Source organism: Humulus lupulus, chromosome 1 (genome assembly GCF_963169125.1).
Source record: "Humulus lupulus chromosome 1, drHumLupu1.1, whole genome shotgun sequence".
NCBI lineage: Eukaryota > Viridiplantae > Streptophyta > Magnoliopsida > Rosales > Cannabaceae > Humulus > Humulus lupulus.
In genome coordinates, this window is record NC_084793.1 from 196088101 (window position 1) to 196108997 (window position 20897).

The 20897-nt window shown below is 39.5% G+C and overlaps 1 pseudogene; it reads right to left on the minus strand.

Moving 5' to 3' along the window:
- Positions 1-15721: 15721 nt before the first annotated feature.
- On the minus strand, positions 15722-17180 carry LOC133802137 (vinorine synthase-like; annotated as a pseudogene).
- Positions 17181-20897: the final 3717 nt, after the last annotated feature.

The following is a 20897-nucleotide window of genomic DNA, read 5'->3' on the forward strand; positions in this document are numbered from 1 at the left end:
TACCTCAAGTGGAGAATCCACCCTAAAAGCTTCCTTGATCTCCTCCTAAGCTCCCACTTCAGCCCCTTCTACACCTCTTCCCCTTTCTTCTTCTTGCCCTAGCCTTTCTTTCTTCTTCTTTTTCTTCTCTTCCAATTTTATCAAAACACTAAATGACCCAATGCCCAAACCGTGTACCCCATAAACCCAGCTGAAAATTGTCTAATTGCCTTGCCAAATGACCAATTTACCCATTCCTAATAACCCTTCCTAACTAAAACTTCAAGGGCACTTAAGTCCTTTCACTTCTATTTCATTTCTACCATTTTCTATCTAAAACTTGTTACTCACAGCAGTTACAAATGGTTACCCAGGTTACTCAATCGCCAAAACTATAAACATTAGTTCTCACTTCAACTTACGAAATTCCTAAAGTACCCCTAGGCTCCTCCCGAGCCGGGTATAAAATCTCGTTGTGACTTTAGACTAATTGGGTCACTAGGACCGTCTCGATGCGTGCATCCTGATAAAAACACCACACTCACATGGCACAAATCACATACTACAATTATCACAGTTATGCCCTAGAATGGCCAGATTACAATTATGCTCTTCTTAAGACAATCAGGTCTACATGCATACTAATTCACATAGTCATGCATCTCAAATAATCAAATAGTCATATAATGTGCATTAAATCATAATCATGCATAAAACTCATTAAAGACACACACCAAATCCCATTATGCCCTCCAGGCACGCTACTCCAGGCCCTTAAGCCTTAATAGTGAATTTGGGGTCGTTACATTTACCGAGAACTGTGGGACAGCATGACTCTGTGTGGGTGATTGTGGATAGGTATACCAAATCCGCCCACTTCTTGCCTGTTAGGACAACCTATACTGTTGATCAGTACGTTGAATTGTATGTAAAGGAGGTTGTTCGACTTCATGGGGCTCCGAGGTCGATAGTGTCAGATAGAGACCCCACCTTCACTTCCAAGTTCTGGGAGAGCTTGCAGAAGGCTATGGGCACGCAGTTATGGTTTAGTTCCGCTTATCATCCTCAGACGGATGGGCAGTCTGAGAGGACGATTCAGATATTGGAGGATCTGTTGCGGGCCTGTGTGCTTGACTTTGGGGGATCGTGGAGTAGGTTCCTTCCTTTGATTGAATTCTTGTACAACAATAGTTATCAGGCAACCATCGGTGTGGCTCTGTACGAGATGCTTTATGGAAGAAAGTGTCGATCACCTATTCATTGGGATGAGACAGGTGAGAGTAGGTATTTGGGTCCAGAGATGGTTCAAAGGACCAATGAGGCAGTTGAGAAGATCAGAGCGCGTATGCTTGCCTCCCAGAGTCGACAGAAAAGTTATTCAGATCTGAGACGTAGGAGCGTGGAGTTTCAGGTGGGAGATCATGTGTTCCTTAGGGTTTCACCCATGAGGGGTGTGAAACGATTTGGCGTTCGAGGTAAGTTGAGCCCCAGGTTTGTTGGCCCCTTCGAGATACTGGAACGAGTTGGTGAGGTAGCTTACAGATTAGCGATGCCTCCAGCTTTATCGGGGTTTCATGATGTATTTCATATATCTATGCTCCAGAAGTATATGTCAGACTCAACGCATGTCTTGAATTTTGAGAATTTGGAGCTTGATTAGGATTTGTCCTATGAAGAGAAGCCGGTTCAGATTCTTGACCGAAAAGATAAGGTCTTGAGGAGCAAGACCATCGCCTTGGTGAAAGTGCTGTGGAGGAACAACAAGGTTGAGGAGGCGACGTGGGAACTTGAGTCAAAGATGAGGGACCGGTACCCCGAGTTGTTCAGGTAATTTCGAGGACGAAATTTCTGTAAGGAGGGGATAGTTGTAACAACCCGAATTTGCTAATCGGGCTTAGGGCCTTGATTAGCGTGCCTGGAGGGCAATAAGTGGTTTAGTTTGCTTATATGTGAATTTATGTGTATATATGATTATGATGCATGTTTAATTGAGTTAAATGTGCATGTGGGCCCCGTCTGGATATTGGGGGCATAAATGTGATAAATGAAATATATGTTGTATACGTGTGATATGTCTGCACAGCACGATCCGAGACAGTCCTGGGGAGCGGTTAGCTAGAGAGTCACAACGGGGTTGAGATTCGAACTCGGGGCGAGTCGAGGGGTAATTCGGGTATTAGTTGAGTTATGAGATTATCGGGACATGGAAATAAATATTTGGAGATATATTTGAGGATAGAATGCCTAGGTGGGAATATTTGGGGAATTTACCATTTTTGCCCTCAGGGACGTTTTGACACCCCGAGCCTTGAGGTAACCTCTAGACTTAAGTTATATAAAACAATAAAAGAAAGGAACTGTTTGGAAACCTTGAGAAACCGACCCATACCCTCCTAAGAACTGAAGTTAGCTTTTGCTCTCCTTTCTTTTACACTCTCTAAGGTGGAATTCAAGAGGAAACCTAAAGGAATTATCAAGGAATTGAAGGGATTTCAGCTGGGATGCTTTAGGAGCTTGAAGCTTTGGGAATGAGGATCAAAATTCTGAGATTAAGCTCAGCAAGGTAAGCTCTAAACATTAAAGTCTAGTCTTTAACTTTTTGCTGGTTCTAGAGAATTGCATGTAGCTAAGCTTGCTTAAACTTTGGGTGTTTTAGCTCAGTTTTGGAGCATACTTTGATGAGGTTTTGATGTTGGCTCTGTGCTGGAGTAATTATGTTGAATATCTAGGAGTCTTAGCCTGGTTTTGGTGGTAATTGGCTTGAAGAAGGGATGAAAAACTGATGGAAAATCTGGGTTCGTCGTATGGAGTCGCGGCCCTAGGAGGGGTGTGCCGCGGCCCGCATGCGCGCGCAGCCATGGGAGGCTGAGAAAATTCGAGCGCGCCGCGGCCCTTAGTGTCAGTGAGGATTTTGGTGATATTTTTGACTTGGAAACTTAAAGGGTAGGGCTCGGGATGGATTTTATCATTCGGATTGATAGAATTCAAGATCCCGGAGGTTAAGGTTATGGTTTGAGGTTATTAGTTGGGTTGGAATTTGATGGTCAGATATTATTATGTGTTGTGACTAGGGTTTCGGCGAGGCTCACGTTAGTGGACTGTGCTCGGGGCATTGGTGCTCAGGAAGCTCGGAACTCAGGTAAGAAAACCCCTGTGTCCATAGAGCTTGTGTGCAGGGCTGAGCCCGATATATTGAATAAAATGATATGCAGGGCCGAGCCCTATATACTAGAATTGCAGAGCATGGCTCTTTATCTGTTTATGCTTGAATTCTGTGCTTGTTGCCATATTGTGTTTGATATTATATGTGTGATCGGCAAGAGCCAGGAACGGTGTAGACCGGGAACGACATCAAGCATGATGAGTGCAAGGCCGAGAACGACTTGAGGCTGGTAACGGCGTTGAGCACGTGGGGTGCAAGTTGCCAGGGCGAGTCCCTAACAGGATACCTGGGATATCCTAACGGCATGGTCCGCGAACCCAAGGTTTGATAAACGCCTGGGACGGCCAGGCCGTACGTGTTTAGCCATTGGTGGCCTGCTTATATGTTTGATTCATCTATTGCATATGTTATCTGTTATGGGTTTTCTTGCTGGGCTTCGGCTCACAGATGCTCTGTGGTGCAGGTAAGGGTAAAGAGAAGATCAACCAACCATGAGCACAGCTGGCGTGAGGCGGCGTGTACATGTCCAGCCAGCCTGGCTGTCACAGCTAGGGAATTTTGGGAGATGCCTGTAAATGAACTTAGATTTTGTCGCCTAGTCGACTCTGATCAGTTTTGTGTTGTAAATATTTTCTAGACTATATTTTGGGATCCCAAATGTAAATTTTTATAATTAATTGTGAAAACTACTTTCTCTAATGTTTTCTTTTTAATTATGGCTTAGTGACACGTTTTGGGTTAAAACCCTGATTAGCGAGTTGATAGCACGATTTTAAACACACTTAGTAATGGCTCTAAGGCAGTAGGGCGTTACACAAGCCCTTGCTGATTTTGTGGCTGAGTGCACAGGTTTTCAGGATGAGCTAACAAGGGAGCTGGTGTAGGAATTATGGAAAATCTTTGTTGATGGATCGTCAACGAAAACGGATCGAGAGCTTGGATAATCTTAATCTCACCTAAGGGACATCGGTGTTATATTATTTTAAATAATATAATGTTAGATTAAATAATGTGACATAATGTGATTTGTCACACAAATGTGATTTGTCACACCTTGTAACATATTATTGAGAGTCACAAAATTGGACACATGTATGTGCCCAAATGTAACATATTTTGGAGTTACAAAAATAGTTACAAATTTGTAACTCTCAAATATTACCCAATAATGTGTAGATATGATATTACACATTTTTATTGAATTTCTCAAAAGGCATAAGAGATATGGTTGTTAGAGATGTGATTTTAACTCCCATAATGTGTATGGAAGTTACAAAATCAAGTGGGAATGAATTTGGAACGTTTTGGAAAATTGGTTGCTGAAAAAATGTCTTAGGCTGCTGCTTATGTTTTTCAGGCCGCGACCCAAGAGGCAAAAAACATCGTGGGCCGCAGCTCATGTTTTTCAGGTTGGGGCCTGAGCGGCTGACATCATTTTCAAAACTTCGATTTTATCCAATTTTGAACGTTTCCAACATCCAAGTAACACCCAAATATCTATTTTAATTCAATAAACATCCAATTAATCATTGGTGATATTCATGGGGGTTGGTGGAATTTGAAATTCAAAGGGTGTCTCAAAATTCTATAAATAAGTGCCTAATGCTCACTTGTAAGACACCATTTTCCATCCACAAAGCACTTGACTGGAAAATACACCATAGAGGCTTGATAATTCCAGAGAGCTATTTCCTAGAGAGATCCCTTAGTGCTTAGAGAATAGGGGGAAATAAGCTTGTGGACAAAGGTCTTGAACCTTGTTCAAGTTGGTGATCCCCACTACTCTACACTTTGGTTGTGTGAGAGTTTGTTCTTTTTATTGATTTTATTTTCATTCTTTTGATCTTGTTGATCTTATTTACTTGTATTAATATTGGTTTGAGTTTGTAATCTTCTTCTTCTACATCTTTCTATTTACTTGCATTTTGAGCTATTGAGTTATAATATTTCTTTAATCAATTACCTTGTCTATTCTATTTTTGCATAGAGTTTTATTTTAGTTTTTCCATATTTCCATTGAGTATAAAAATATATTCTCTAACAATCAAAAGCTTATTTTCCTTTTCAATGGATGGAGAAACCATAGAGATCTTGTGAGGATCCAACTTTGAAAAGATGGTAAGATAAGGTAATGTTCTTCTTTTGTTTTCTTAGAAGATCTAATGGTTTTCATATAGTGATAGAAATGAGAAGAAGAAAATTTTATAAATGAGGTTCATTGTTTTTCTAATCTCCTTTGTTTTTCAAATATATTGGTTAGATTAGAAAATAATTTAATATCTTGAGTTTTTGTTATATGTGATTAATGTGTAAATAATCTATTAGATTATTGGGTAAGATGATAGCATGTTATAGAATTGTCTTATTATGAGATAATGATAAATTATTAAGATGACAATTTTATGAGTTTTATATGACATGCCTATATATTGATTTTGTGAATCAATAGAATATATCAATATGTGGATATATGAATTATTGTATGATATTTGTGATATATTTACAATATTATTATGAGATTAACAATGCATGCTAATATGATGGATATATGTTGACAAATTGTGTGAAATTTCTTTTGAGACATAATTATGTTAATATATAAATGTATATTGATTTATACATGAGAATTATCATGATTATAATGATATGCCATATAATATGATTATTAAGGTGATAATAATGTAAATATGCTTATCATATATTATTGAAATGTGATGAGTTACCATTTATTTGGTAAATAAAAGAATTATTTGAGAATGTAAAATTTTCTCATTTAAAAGATGAGCATCTCATTTTATGAGATAAGAAAAGATGAACATAAGGGGGTTACATCTTTTAATGGTTGTGTCTTGCCATTGCAAGAAAAATGGATCAAGGTGGATTCAAAAATTGTGGGATGACATATTGACTCAATAGACTTATAGTCTAGAGTGTGGTCAAATGAAATATATTTGAGAATTATTTAGTGACAATAATTCTTAAATATTCAATGAGGAGACATTTCAAAATGGGAGAAGCAATTTTGAATCTTTACATCAATGATGAATTAAAGAGAAATTTATTCATTTTGGTAAAATATGATGATATGTTTAAATTAATCTCAATGAGGAGATAAGGGACTTAATAGAAATGAAGAGATTTCTATTTTTTTTTAAATGATATTTTATTATCACTATGGGAGAAATGTGGGGGTGATACTCTAAAGTTAATCAATTTATTTTGTTGATAATAATTGATTAATTTGGTCATCCTATCAAATAGGTGATTTGGAATTCCACATTCTAAATCATATTGGCTATATGTGTATAAAATGAACAAATCTAGACATGCTTGGTGTCTAAAGTTATTGTTTTGTGATATGTTGATTCAAGAAGGAATCAATTTAAAACATAAAGGAGAATTATAGAAACAAATAGGTTTCTAGAATTAATATTCAAATGTTTATCTTGGATATTAAACTATAAATAGTGGGGGTGTTGACTATGGTCAAAATCACTATTTTAAAGAGATAACTATTTTAATCAAACTATGGGTAGCAACAAAGTTTGAATAAAATAATGAGAGTGTCTAAGTATGCATACATGAGAAAAGAAATGATTCAAATGGAATCATTTCTAAATCTCAAGAGATGGTACTTAGACTCCCTAAAGAGATTCACGGATGATGGTAACATATCTTAATACTAGTAACCAAACTAGTATTAGGTTCAATAGGTAATAACAAGTCAATCAAGTGAATAGTAGTAGTACTCAAAATTTTGTCCCATCTAAGATATGAGTACTAGAGTGTTACCAAAATGAGGGTTAAAACCGAAAGGTTTTTTAATAGAACTCAGTCTTGAAAATACAAGTATTTTAGGGTAACAAAATACTGTAAGAGTTCTACCTATATAGACCTAGGGGTGGTGCCGCCCCTCAATGAGAATTGGGAGTCATTCTCAAGAAAAGTCTATGAATGGAATGTGCACATGGCCATTAACGGTGCAAAAGCGAGACATTGAGGTCTCAAGTGAACATAGCAAATGTGTGTGTGTTATCACCAATTTGTTATCAAGAGAAAGTGGTTCAATGCTTCGGCAACCAAAATTTCAACAAACCTTGTGGTAATTACACTAAGGTAAAATTCAAGTCGAAAGATATTTTACTTTATGCACCAATGCAAAGGTTTCTATAGAGAGTGATTATTTAATCAAGTGGGGGAATATTATATTTTAATATAATGTTTGATTAAATAAGTATTACAAAAGGTGATTATTTAATCTAATTGGGGGAATGTTATATTATTTTAAATAATATAATGTTAGACTAAATAATGTGACATAATGTGATTTGTCACACAAATGTGATTTGTCATACCTTGTAACATATTGTTGAGAGTCACAAAATTGGACACATGTATGTGCCCAAATGTGATATATTTTGGAGTTACAAAAATAGTTACAAATATGTAACTCCCAAATATTACCCAATAATGTGTAGATGATATTACACATTTTGATTTGAATTTCTCAAAAGCCATAAGAGATATGGTTGTTAGAGATGTGATTTTAACTCCCATAATGTGTATGGAAGTTACAAAATCAAGTGGGAATGAATTTGGAACGTTTTGGCAAATTTGGAAAATTGGTTGCTGAAAAAATGTCTTAGGCTGCTGCCTATGTTTTTCAAGCTGCGGCCCAAGAGGCAAAAAACATCGTGGGCCATGGCTCATGTTTTTCAGGCTACGGCCTGAGCGGCTGACAGCATTTTTCAAACTTTGATTTTATCCAATTTTGAACGTTTCCAACAGCCAAGTAACTCCCATATCTCTATTTTAATTCCATAAACATCCAATTAATCATTGATAACAGCCATGGGGGTTGGTGGAATTTGAAATTCAAAGGGTGTCTCCAAACTCTATAAATAGGAGCCTAATGCTCACTTGTAAGACACCATTTTCCATCCACAAAGCACTTGGCTGGAAAATACACCATAGAGGCTTGATAATTCCAGAGAGCTATTTCCTAGAGAGATCCCTTAGTGCTTAGAGAATAGGGGAAATAAGCTTTTGGACAAAGGTCTTGAACCTTGTTCAAGTTGGTGATCCCCACTACTCTACACTTTGGTTGTGTGAGAGTTTGTTCTTTTTATTGGTTTTATTTTCATTCTTTTGATCTTGTTGGTCTTATTTACTTGTATTAATATTGTTTTGAGTTTTTAATCGTCTTCTTCTGCATCTTTCTATTGACTTGTATTTTGAGTAATTGAGTTGTAATATTTGTTTAATCAATTACCTTGTCTATTGTATTTTTGCATAGAGTTGTATTTTGGTTTTTCCATATTTCCATTGAGTATAAAAATATATTCTCTAACAATCGGTTCCATACAGCTCTCAAGTTTGGGTTTGAAGCATCCAACAACGAAGCAGAATATGAGGCCTTACTAGTAGGGCTAAGGGTGGCGAAGGAGCTAAAGGCAAAAGCCATCCAATGTTATAGTGATTCTCAGCTTGTGGTCAACCAAATATTGGGGAATACCAAGCTCAAGGCATCAAGATGGCGGCCTACTTGGCTAAGGTAAAGGGCAAGTTGTCTAAATTCGAGTTTAGCTCCGTCGAGCAAGTACCCCGCAAGCAGAATTCCAACTTTGATTCTCTGGCTCGACTTGCTACCACCAAAGAGGCAGATACATTGAATGTAGTCCCGGTGGAGTTCTTGGAAAGTCCGAGTATAGCGGCAGAAACGGTTGAGGTTGGAATGATTGACATAAAACCGACCTGGATGACCCCTATAGTGAAGTACCTCACAACCTAAAAGCTACCTGACGATCGAAAGGATGCGAGAAAGCTAATGTACCATGCTCTGCAGTATGTTATGGTTGAAGGAGTCCTATATCGACGAGGGCATTCTCTGCCTCTCTTGCAATGTGTTTTGCCCGAGGAAGCACAAACTTTTTTGCAAGAAATACACGAAGGCTTCTATGGGGACCACGCAGGGGGGAAAAACCTAGCTCTAAATATATTGAGGTAGGGCTATTTTTGGCCCACTTTGACGAAGGACTCAATCTCATATGTGCAGAAGTGTGACAAATGCCAACGCTTCGCCATAGTTGCCCGAGCTGCACCCGTCAAGCTAAACATGACCTCATCCACTTGGCTGTTTGCAGCATGGGGAATTGACTTAATTTGTCCTCTGCCAACCGGAAAAGGAGGAGTTCAGTATGCAGTAGTCGCCATCGATTATTTCACGAAGTGGGTAGTGGTTGAACCTTTGGCAACCATCACCTCGAAGAGAGCCCTAGACTTTATTGTGAAGAATATCATATGTCGATTTGGATTCCTGAAAAAATATCATATCAGACAACAGAACTCAAATCGATATATTTCTCTTCACAAATTTTTGTGAAAAATATGGCATAACCAAGAGTTTATTGTCGGTAGCATACCCACAAGCCAATGGGCAGGTCGATGCCGTAAACAAAACCTTGAAGGCGAGCTTAAAGAAACGATTAGATGAGGCCAAAGGAGGGGGGCCACATAACCGAAGAGAGCTTTTAAGAAAGTTAAACTTATTCGAATATAGATTAAAACTTGGAGTTTGGAAAAATTGATTATTCAACGGATTTTTAAAGCTTGAATTTTCAAAAGACCGAACACGAACTATGTTTGAGAAATCTCTAAAAATAAAACCCCTGGATATAACTAGGTCCGAGGCCTGATTCCTAACAGGTATAAAGCTACTAAGCCTATTAAAACCCATGTGTATAACCAGGTCCGATGCCTGATTCCTAACAGGTATAGAGTTACTAAGCCTATTAAAACTCCTAGATACGACCAGGTCCACGACCTGATTCTTAACAGGTATGATGCAATTAAGCGAGCAAAATCTTGGATACAGCTAAGATATCGATAAAATCTATCCCTATCTAAAGTTAATTCCTAAGATTTCAAATGTACAAGAATCTAAGGATTCATAATCATGAGAAAACAATAGACTAAGGGAAATACGAACAGATCACAAGTTAGATGTATATTCAAAAATATATTGTCATCTCGAGGACAAAAAACCTCGACCTGAGCCTGAAGGCAATTGTTTTGGTCCTAAGGGACTTAATTATAGAAGCTTAAAAATTAAAAGTGAAACATAACAAGTCACTGAGGTCTGTTAGCTCGCTCCAAAGAAGTCACCTCCCCACCATCCCCCTCAACAACATCAGAGGCTTTGGCGGTCTCCAAGGGTTCCTATGAGAACCAAATCTTGAACCCTGAAAGATATGGTTTTCACAACTCGGCCTGAATAAAGGAGAAGTTCACGTCCTGGTTGAAAGCCCAACAATGGTAAAGCATCTCCTCCATTTGAGTCGATGACTCCATATCTTCCTCCTTGACCATGGCCTCAACCTCGTTCAACTTCTTCTTGAGTGTTTCATTTTTGGCCTGAAGCTGGTCCACGCGACAGCTCACCTCCACGACCTGATTCTGGGAGGCAGATAGGGCAACTTTTGTAGACTACTCGCCCTCCTGAGAGGAAACCAGGGTGGCTTTGGTGGTCTGTTCGCCCTCTTGAGGCGCGCTCAGGGCAGCTTGGAGCTCTTCATCCCTGGCTTTAACCCGAGCAATTCCTTGAGATTGAGCCAGAACAGACTGCAAAATAATGAGGCAAGTCAAGAATAGTTTATAAAAAAAACTAAGAAAAAGAAAAAGAGTGAGAAAGACTCACGGTGAGGTTCATCCCCATAGAAGATTCGAGGACGTCCTCAAGAGTACGCTCCTCTATAGACCTTAAGTCTCTGGCATTGGCTCTGTAGGCATGGCCAACCATAAGACTTGCCATTTAGTATATAGTACCCCGAAACACTTCGGGGATCTTGTCTAGGTTGAGTGGTTTGCCCAAGATCTAGACAGTGGGAGTCTCGCCTTGGATCACTTGAGGATTTGAGGGAGGTATGTGTCAAGAAACAGGAGGAGGATCTTGGTGAACCGTGACTGTTGTTACTGGATCTGAGGGGAGTTTTTTTGTGGATGCTCCCAGGTGGAGCTGGTACCTTTGTCTTTTGCTGGAGACTCGGTGGTACCCCCAGTCTTCAGAGTTGATTTCTTTGTCACTCTGGCCCTCTTCACCACGGGACTAGCTCCGGTCCCTCCGGCCTTAAAAGCACCCCTCAAACCTGGGGCCTATGGAATCTCCATCTCTTCACTTGAAAAAGAGCGAACAGAGGGTTCAGATTTAAGAAATAATTATTGAAAGTAACATAAACACAAGAATAAGAGCAAGAACCCTACCCTCCGAGCTAGGGGAGGAATCTACTACGATTGGCTCGGGGTTATTGACTGGGCTAGGCACAACCTTTAACTTTTGGACTAATAAAGGTGGGGGAGAATCTAAAATCATGATCTCCTGGGTCCTAGGGGGTTCAGGTCCTTCCTTAGGGCTGGTCTCATCTATGTACTGCCTAAAACCAGGGGCATATGCAACCTAACACAGAGAAGGCTAGGTCCTACGGTTTGTTCCATACTCTTCAAAAATAGTGGACCTAAAATTGAGAGTGTTGTCAACCACGATGGTACCTTTAGAGTAGCTGTGGTCATAGTGTACCACCAAATGGTCCTCACACTGGAGGAGGGTTTTGTTTAGGCCTGGGTCAGTAGGATGACGACTAACGAGCTTGTTAGGGTTGAATCGAATTAGTTTATAACTAATAATAGCCCGATCTAACTCTCTATATGGGTATGGGTTACCTTGGACGGAGGGGTCGACTACTGCCCCAAACACAGCTCATTCTGAATCAAGCCTCTGATTATCCTCATGAACTCGCCTTTTGCGCACCAGCAATGCCACATCTTCCTCCTCTTCGATGTCTTCATTGGCTGGTAAGGCTTCCTAATGAGGGGGGAGCTCGAGGATGACAGGAAGAGGATCTCGGGTCCTGAGAGCTAGTGTCTGGACCTTGCTGATCAGGTTGCAGGCCACCATGGTGGCATCATTCATAACCTGGCGGTAGTCTTTATCCTTCGGAGGAAGACTAGACAAAGTCTCATATTGACCCCCAAGGGTAACAGATCACTCTATCCTCGTGAATATAGTTGCACAAAGAATGAACTCAATCAGAATACTTAAACAAAAAAGGTGTGAAACTGATAAGAAAGTTCACTTGCTGAATTCATAAAGGTAGAGGACTTACGAGGGCGGTTTAAGTGTCAGTGATTGTTGTTCTTGAACCCATTTGACATAAAGAACAAGGCTTTGTAGTCATTTGGGTGGCTAGGGAGGTCGATTACAGAGGCTAAGTTGGGAAAACGAGTGAGGTAGTAGAAACTGACACCTCGCCTCTTCTGGTTAGGACTGGCCTTGAGGCAAAAGAAGTACATAATGTCTTCCAGAGTGGGGACCTCCCACTCGGGCCTCAGAAACAAATACTTTAATCTCGCCAAAAGTCTGTATGAGTTTGGTGGGAGTTGGAATGGAGCTAGTTTGACGTAATTCCAGAAGTCTACAAAATACTAGTCCAAGGGGAGGAAGGCACCTGGCTTCAGGTGCTCATCACTCCAAGCTCCGTAGTCGTCTTGGAGAAGGGCGCAGCTCTGCTCTCCTTCTAATGGAGGTCTAACATGGAGGCCATTAGCTCCCATCTCAATTCTATGACTCAATAGGAACTTGTTAACTTTCCCCTGAGTCGTTATCCAGGATACTATATGCTCGACCACAATTTCCCTCTCCACCACAGGGTCAAAATGAGGAATGAGAGAGCCAGAGGCGACCTACTTGCCCTTGTCTTTGCTTTGAGCATAGGAGCTCGCAATGTTTTACTTTGTGGGGCCATGATTTAGATCGCCTGACGACAAAGCGGCCTGTTAGTGGGGACCTAAGATGATTACTAGCTACGGTTGTGGAGGTACGAAAAATCCTAGGGTTTAAGTGGTTTACTTTTGGGATCTGAAAATTTATACGAGCTAAGTTGTGTCCTAGCCTCAACGCGTGGTTCCACGCATGGTCTTAGGCCACGCGCTTTGATTTCTTAAAATTCCCTGATACTTTGAGATTCGTGTGTCAGACCCACTACTTTTCTTTTGAAAGCAGTTTAATGCAAAACTGCTTAAGGAATCGTAACCTTTAAGTTACCCAGGACCAAACCTAAATCCCTTTGGCTTTTAAACATGTATTCAAATCAATTTACCAGTAGAATTTTCTTTGTAAAACCCAAAAAATTTACCCTGTTTAATGAAAACCTTATTTCTAAATAAGCCTAGTATCGTTCATTTAGCCTAAACCAAACCCAATTTCCTATTTATACTCAGACGTAGCCTAAACGACATTGAGAAAAGGACGTTTCTCACAGTAAACAAAAACTCATAGAAAGCAAAGAATTGAATGTTTCAAACCAGGGGAGGAAATACTTACAATTTATATGATTCGTCCAAAGACAGTGTCGATACGTCCACAGGAAACTCCCTAAAAGCTTTTGAGGATCTGGAAGGCGATGAAGGTTTTTTGGGAGAAGTTGGAGAAGAAAAACGAAAATTTTGTTTCTAAAAAGGAATTTTTTTGAATGGAATGGTGGTGACGGTTCAAGTTTTATCACCCTATTTATATGTAAACTATGGGAATTAATTCGGGCCATCCGACTAGGTTAGCTCGAGATCCAAAGGCCAAGATTAAATGAACCATACGGCGGAAAAAAGTTGATAGGACAATTGTCACAGTCCTTGAAACTCAAACGGACGCCAATTGCATGCAGCCACATGTCCAGTACTTGAGTAGTGGGCAGACACGATTATACATGGTAGAAGCCTAAAAGCCCCTACTGTGCATGTTAGAAAATGATGACATCAAGCCCGAGCAGGAGCTTGGGGGCAAATGTTGTACCCTAAAATTAGCACGAGTTCAATTACTCAGCTCGGGTACAGCCGATAGATGAATATGTGGAAAAATAGTCAAGTAAGATATTTGGTTAACAATGATGTGAGCAGCTCGAGACTCAATCCAGTTCGTACACAACGTATAGGTTGCTATCAGACCACCGCTTAGGATAACAATCCAGTTCGAAACTTATAGTGGTCAGATCCACATTTGGGCGCTTTAAGCTTAATACGAACTAAGGTTTAGATAGTCTTTAAACACCAGCTCGGGTGAGATATCCAGGTCATAGAAACCAGGTCAGAACGCTTATTGAAGGATCCCAAGAGATTCAAAGGCTCCTTATACGCTCATTAATGTCTAGGCTGTATTGCATATCTATCATTAGATAGTAGGAGTATATTCTATTCTGTTATTGAATCATATCCCAATGTAAAATGAGAATAATCTGTATTAAATGTATACCTTATTTATTCACACGATTACCAAACCTATCTAGGAAATTCCCCTATAAATATAAGGGATAATGGACAGAGAAGGGGACTGCCTTTTTGTATTACTGAAACTCTACAGAAATTGTGAAAGAAAAGCAATAATATTGTCTCGTGGACTAGTGGATTTTCACCACAGAACCATGTAAAAGTTGTGTGTGTATAGGAGGCTTCTTATTATCTCCTTACAATTTACAATTTAGCACTAATATCCCTATTAGATTTCTTAATCTACGGTTGGCAAAAAACCGCATCAACACCTACAATCCTCAATTGAACAAACAATTATCATCATCCTAATGTACCCTTCAAACTGAGTCTGATGACATATAGATTGATCCCATTGAAAGAGTCAAAAATCTCACCTCAGCCGCGCACAGTGGCAGTTGGCGGTGGTCGATGGCGATGCTCCAGCAACAATGACGGAATCTACTTTCTACATATCAAAACGACCCTCTCGATGAGTACATCACAAAAGTACAACTCATTTGCCCAATTGACCCCTGGTGTTGTCGGAAAACGCTCTTAAAGGGACGAAAATTTTATAATCTCGCCGGAGAAAAGTGACGAGTTAATTGGAATGGCTTGCTGGGTTTTGTTCTCCTTGATGAGCTGAGTTCGATGGCGGAAATGTTTGTTGATTGGACATCAGAGTTAGCCGAAAATTTGAGTCGAAGTTGACGAACCAAAACTTTGACTGGCGATTCCGGGCAGTTGATGGCGAGTTAGGTGGTGTTGCTTGATGGTTGAGGTCGCCAAGGCAAGGTGAATATGGAGGGTCTATAGGTCAACATGCGTCGTCGAAAAATAAAAGAAAAAGAAGAGAAAGACAGAGAGAGGAGTTGGGGAACGAGATCGGAGAAGAAGAAAGAGTCTTTGACTCTTTGACTTAGAGTGGGTCCCATCACTTAAAAAAAATAAAAATATTATTTTATAAAGAAAATCTCAGTTTTTACATGGTTCCTTTCCATGACTTGTTAAAATGGTACCTCCCACCTGCCTTAGGGTGGCAAAAGTTTATCAAAAAATGTAGGCAAACTTACAGTAGCACGATTTTGACTAGCATGTGCGGCAACATCCATCGACAAGATTTCGGAAGCAAGCTTGTTGGTGGCTGCTCTTCCCTTCTTGTTGGCGCGTGTGGTTGGACGGTGGTTGATGTTTAGGTTAATAGATTAGACGTTAAGAACGAAAGAGGAAAAAAAAATGGAAATAAAAAAAAAAAAATTGGAAGGGAGAGCTTGGTATTATTGAAAGTAAAAGTTCCCAATTTATTCTGGTAATTTTAGGTTACGACAAACATACTATATACGATATACTTGAGAGATCTTCGTGGCATATATAACTTTTGCCGTACAATGAAAGAAGCACTTTTCTTTTATTTTTATTTTTTGCTTTTGTTTAAAGGATTACGCTCGGATTAAAAGAAGCAAATTTAACGAGGTCTTGATCACTTTCAAACAAAGGGACATCGTCTTCAGTCAAGGTCACCCAAGCTTCTATTCCTTCCCCATCTCTACAGTCCAACAACACAGTCACGTTCCTCCAAGCAATACCGCAAAGACTCACCCAAATTGGCGAACCCCATCCAAACTCAGCTTCGTAGAATGGAAATCTGCACCAACTTGTGCAACTATTCCTCTCTATCTCCATCATTTCTCGAAGTTCTTTTATATTTTCCCACTCTTTCTTCGAATCAACTCCTCTTCCGTACTTCTCTTTAGCTTTCTCGATCCCATTCCTCAGTTTCACAACCAAATCTTGAAGAAGATCATGATCGTGATCATCATGTATTTCTCTACTGCTTTCATAGTGAATTGCGGAAAAGAATCCCACCAGGTTACCGGCGAAGCTATCCGGCAATGGTGGCAAAGTCCTTCTCCGAATATTTATGTCTTGGCAAAACAACGACGGTTTGATCGGGGATTCTCCTGCTCTAGTTTTGTGAACTTCCCACGCGCATTTCCATATCAGGGCTGAGACGGCTTCGACTCTTGTCGGCTTTTGGACGGATGAACTGGCCAACTTGGATTTCAGAATGGCGATCTTAGAGGACTCGAACACGAACCTCCTAGTAGAACTCATTAGCTTTCTTGATTCTGTATTAGGAATTCGTCTGCTTGGTATATCCAGATCCAGCGGTGGTAAAAGAGAAGCACACTTAAACTCTGGAATCTTTACAGGATCGACGGATCCAATGGCCATTGCTGACCACGTGCTGATAAACAAGCTCATAGTGGAGGCATCTGCAATTTTGTGTGAAATACTCACACCGATCGCGATTCCGCCGCATTTGAATAAGTAGCAGGTTTCCAGATATAGATTCTTTCGATTCGACATCGATCGGGAGAAGCCTTCTCAAAATCTCTGGATCTGGTCGTTCTATAATCTTCGAGATGGGATAGTTGACTCGGGCTTCTGCAAACTCAGCTCCGGCGTCGTTGCATTCCACGACATCGTTTTGTTTGATTCTTCCCGCTAATGGGTAAAAAAGAGTAAGAGTTTTCGACAAGGAATTCTTGAGAATGAGAAGCTTATGAGGTTGATCATGGTGAATGTGATTTGGATTATTATAGAAGATAATTAATGGGATGTAGATCTCCATTGAAAGCTTGTCCAAGAGTGAGAACTGAAGAATTCTGAGGTGGTCTGGGGTTGGTGAAGATGGCTTGATAGTTTCCCTCTCAGCAATCTCAACCATCATTTCTTCCGCCATTTTCAAAAATAATAAAAGTAAATAAATAATCTGTCCAAATTAGCACATCCAATGAACCTTGCAACGCTATTTATCTGGTTTGCAGTGGAAGGCAAGTCATTTTTTTAAATTATCTTTCTCTAGCTATTAGTCGGTACTTAAATATAGATAGTCAATTGAGGTTATGTCTATGTATGATGAAATCAGATTGGAGATTGAAATATAAATATATATATATAATTAAACAATGTGATTAATCAGCACAAGTTTGACTACTGATTATCATATTGTTTTTTCGTTAGTGGAGTTTAATTATATTAATAAATGATGTGTGATATCATAGTTATCAACTCAGCTTATATCTCTTTTATATAAAAAAATTTGTACATAATAATTTTTTTTGTTTTAACTTTTTATTTTGTTTATTTTAATATAATATTCTAAATATTTAACCGAATATACATTTAAATCTAACTTAAAAATAAATATTTATCAATTATATTAATATAAATTAAAATATTATAAAATATTATTATTATAATAATATTTAATATAAAACTATATATATAATAATTATATTAATATAAATTCAATTTTAAATGTTATAAAATATTATTATTATAATGATATATAATACAAATAGATATTTAATAATTATATTAATATAAATTTAAATGATATAAATATTATTATGATAATGATATATAATACTATTTCTTTTACTAACTATATTAATATGAATTCAAATATTATTATTATAATAATATTTAATACAATAATAAATATTTAATACTTATATCAATATACATTTAAATATTATAAAATATCATTATAATAATATATAATAAATGATCTTAATTTTTATTATAAAAAATTATTATTTATGTTTTAAAAAGTTATTATATTATATATATATTTTTTTAAAATCATAAATATTGTTTTGATTTAATTTTTTAATTAATATGTTTATGTCATTATTTTATACATAATATTTTTTATTTATTTAAAATTTATATGATAATAATACAAATTTAATAAATATAGTCAATAAATTCTATAAATAAAACTAAGCAAACATCCATTACATGTTCCTTGTGTAGATAACATAAATTATTTGTTTTGTTAACTTTAATGGAATATACTTTTAAAACTAACTTAAATGTAGTTAATTATCAATTATATCAATGTAAATTCAAATATTATAAAACATCATTATTATAATAATATTTAATATAAGACTATATATATAATAATTAGATTAATATAAATTCAGATTCAAATGTTATAAATATCATTATTATAATAATATATGTTGACGGCAGAAACTCGTCAACGAAAAACGGATGGAAAACTCAAAGGCTAAATTAGAGACTTATGAACTCAAAGGAACTTGTAGAAATTTCAAGAGAAGTTGTGAATGAACAAGAGAAGAAAACTTGTATATTGCTCTTCAAATAGTCTCCTGTTACATCGTTTTTCCAAGCCCCTTCAATGATGAAGTGAGTCCCTATTTATAGGTAAGCTCTAATGGATCTTGGTACATTGTGGTCCTGAAGAGACAAGGAGCTACATGTCCGGACTGCAAGTGGTAGTGGTGTTGGAGGAGTGGTGGTCGGCTCCAGTATATGTCAGGGGTCTGCAAAAGTACTCCTGCCTTGGTACCGTATCGTACCTCCACTACTTGTCGGGTACGGACGTCATAGGCGTGCTTGGGGAGTCCTTACTATGTACCACCCTATCACTGCCACTACTTTTCTAGCGTGGCCATTGTGTCCGTACTCTAACTCCTCTTGGTTTGTAAGTGCACTCTGTAAATCTTCTGACTTCATATTTAATCTTTGTGAGGCCTTCCCTAACCTTCCTTTAACGTGTGTTAAAAAGGTCCTTGACTTTACATCCCATGAGACCCACAGGGAGAGAGGTGCCCCATTGGTGGCGCTTATCTCAGGGAGAGAGATAAGGCCTCTTCAACGAGGCATGTTACATATGCGATAAGACTTGATGCTCATGTGTGAGTCGATGGTCTCACTTCACGAGACCAATGCCCCGCAGTCCCCATGCACGAGACGCCCATGACGCGGGACACCTTCCATGTGCGAAGCGCCTACATGATGCGAGGCATCGTGTGGATGATTGGTGCGCGTCGAGGGTGCAGCTATGTGGTGCACGGGATGCACCAGATGAGGACCCTGCAGGGTGCACCTGCTGGGTGCGCGAGGGGGCCACGAGACCTTCAGCGTGGCACGGATCTGGATGCGCGAGGCGAGGTAGGGTCACTTGGGGCTGCAAGACGCAGGCCTGGGCGAGGTGAGGCGAGGCGTGCCTCGCTGTGCGAAGCCCTTCTCGCGGCACAGACCCAGATGCGGAAGGCGCAAGCGTGAGGGGGCCGCGAGACCTTCAGCATGGCACGAAGCTAGATGCGCGAGGCGAGGCAGGGTCACTTGGGGCTGCGAGATGCAGGCCTGGGCGAGGCGAGGAATGCCTCGCTATGCGAGGCCCATCTCGCAGCACGGACCCAGATGCGCGAGGGGTCGCGAGACCTTCAGCGTGGCACAGAGCTAGATGCGTGAGGCGAGGCAGGGTCACTTGGGGCCACGAGACGCAGGCCTGGGCGAGATGAGGCGAGGCCCTTCTCGTGGCACGGACCCAGATGTGCGAGGCGCAGGCGCCGGGGGGGGGGGGGCCGCGAGACCGTCAGCGAGGCGAGGTGTGCCTCACTATGCGAGGCCCTATTAACTTCAGCTGGGGGTCTTCGACGTGGGTGATGTATGCCCTGTTATGCAAGGCCTTAGCGTCTCGGTGGATGGACTGGGCGGCCAAGGCAGACCTCGCTATGCATGGTCCTTGTGCCCCGCATGGATAAGTCATTCCTCTTTTTTGTGGGATTTGGGAAGCCATTCTTAGGTTGTTGCTAGGAGACGTTCATATATTGAGGTCTATTCCTGCGACCTTGTGTGGGGTGTTCGAAGGGAAAATTTCTCATATTCACAATTCCATATAGACCACCTCCCCGAGAGCCCCACTTAGGAATGTCATTTTGACATCCATTTGATGAACATAAAGGTTATATATATATATGATAAGGCAAACAACAATCTTATAGAAGTAGTTCTTGCTATCGGTGCATATGTGTCAAAGTAATTTATTCCCTCCCTTTATTTGAATCCTTTGGCTACTAACCTAGCCTTGATGGTTTGTATGGTGCCATCAGTATGGTATTTTTTTTCTAAATACCCATTTGCACCCAATTGGTTTGGACCATTTTGGAAGGTCAACCCATTCTCAACTGTGGTTAGATATAATTGAATCCATTTCATCATTAATTGCCTCCTTCCAAAAAGCGGAGTCTCTTGAGGACATTGCTTCTTTGAAATTTTTGGGATCATATTCTATTTGAAGTACTATTGGATGTTTCCAAGTAGCTTCCTCATTATCACCTTCAACAATGTATAGTGTCTCTATTTGAGAACACTTCTCACTTGATCTCAAATCTTTGAACATTTGTCTCCTTCAAAGAAATTGAGGTTGATCACCAAATATTCTAGGAGTCTCCTCTTGAGGCTCTTTAGTTTGAGTTGGTTCTAACTTGTTGTCATCGCATGACATGCTCTCAAAGAACTCAACCTCTCTTGATTCAATTATTACATTAGAATCCATGTCTACTAATTTATAAGCTTTGTTATTTTGGGCATAACCCTCAATTTCACATCTTATAGTCCTTGGACCCAACTTGGTCCT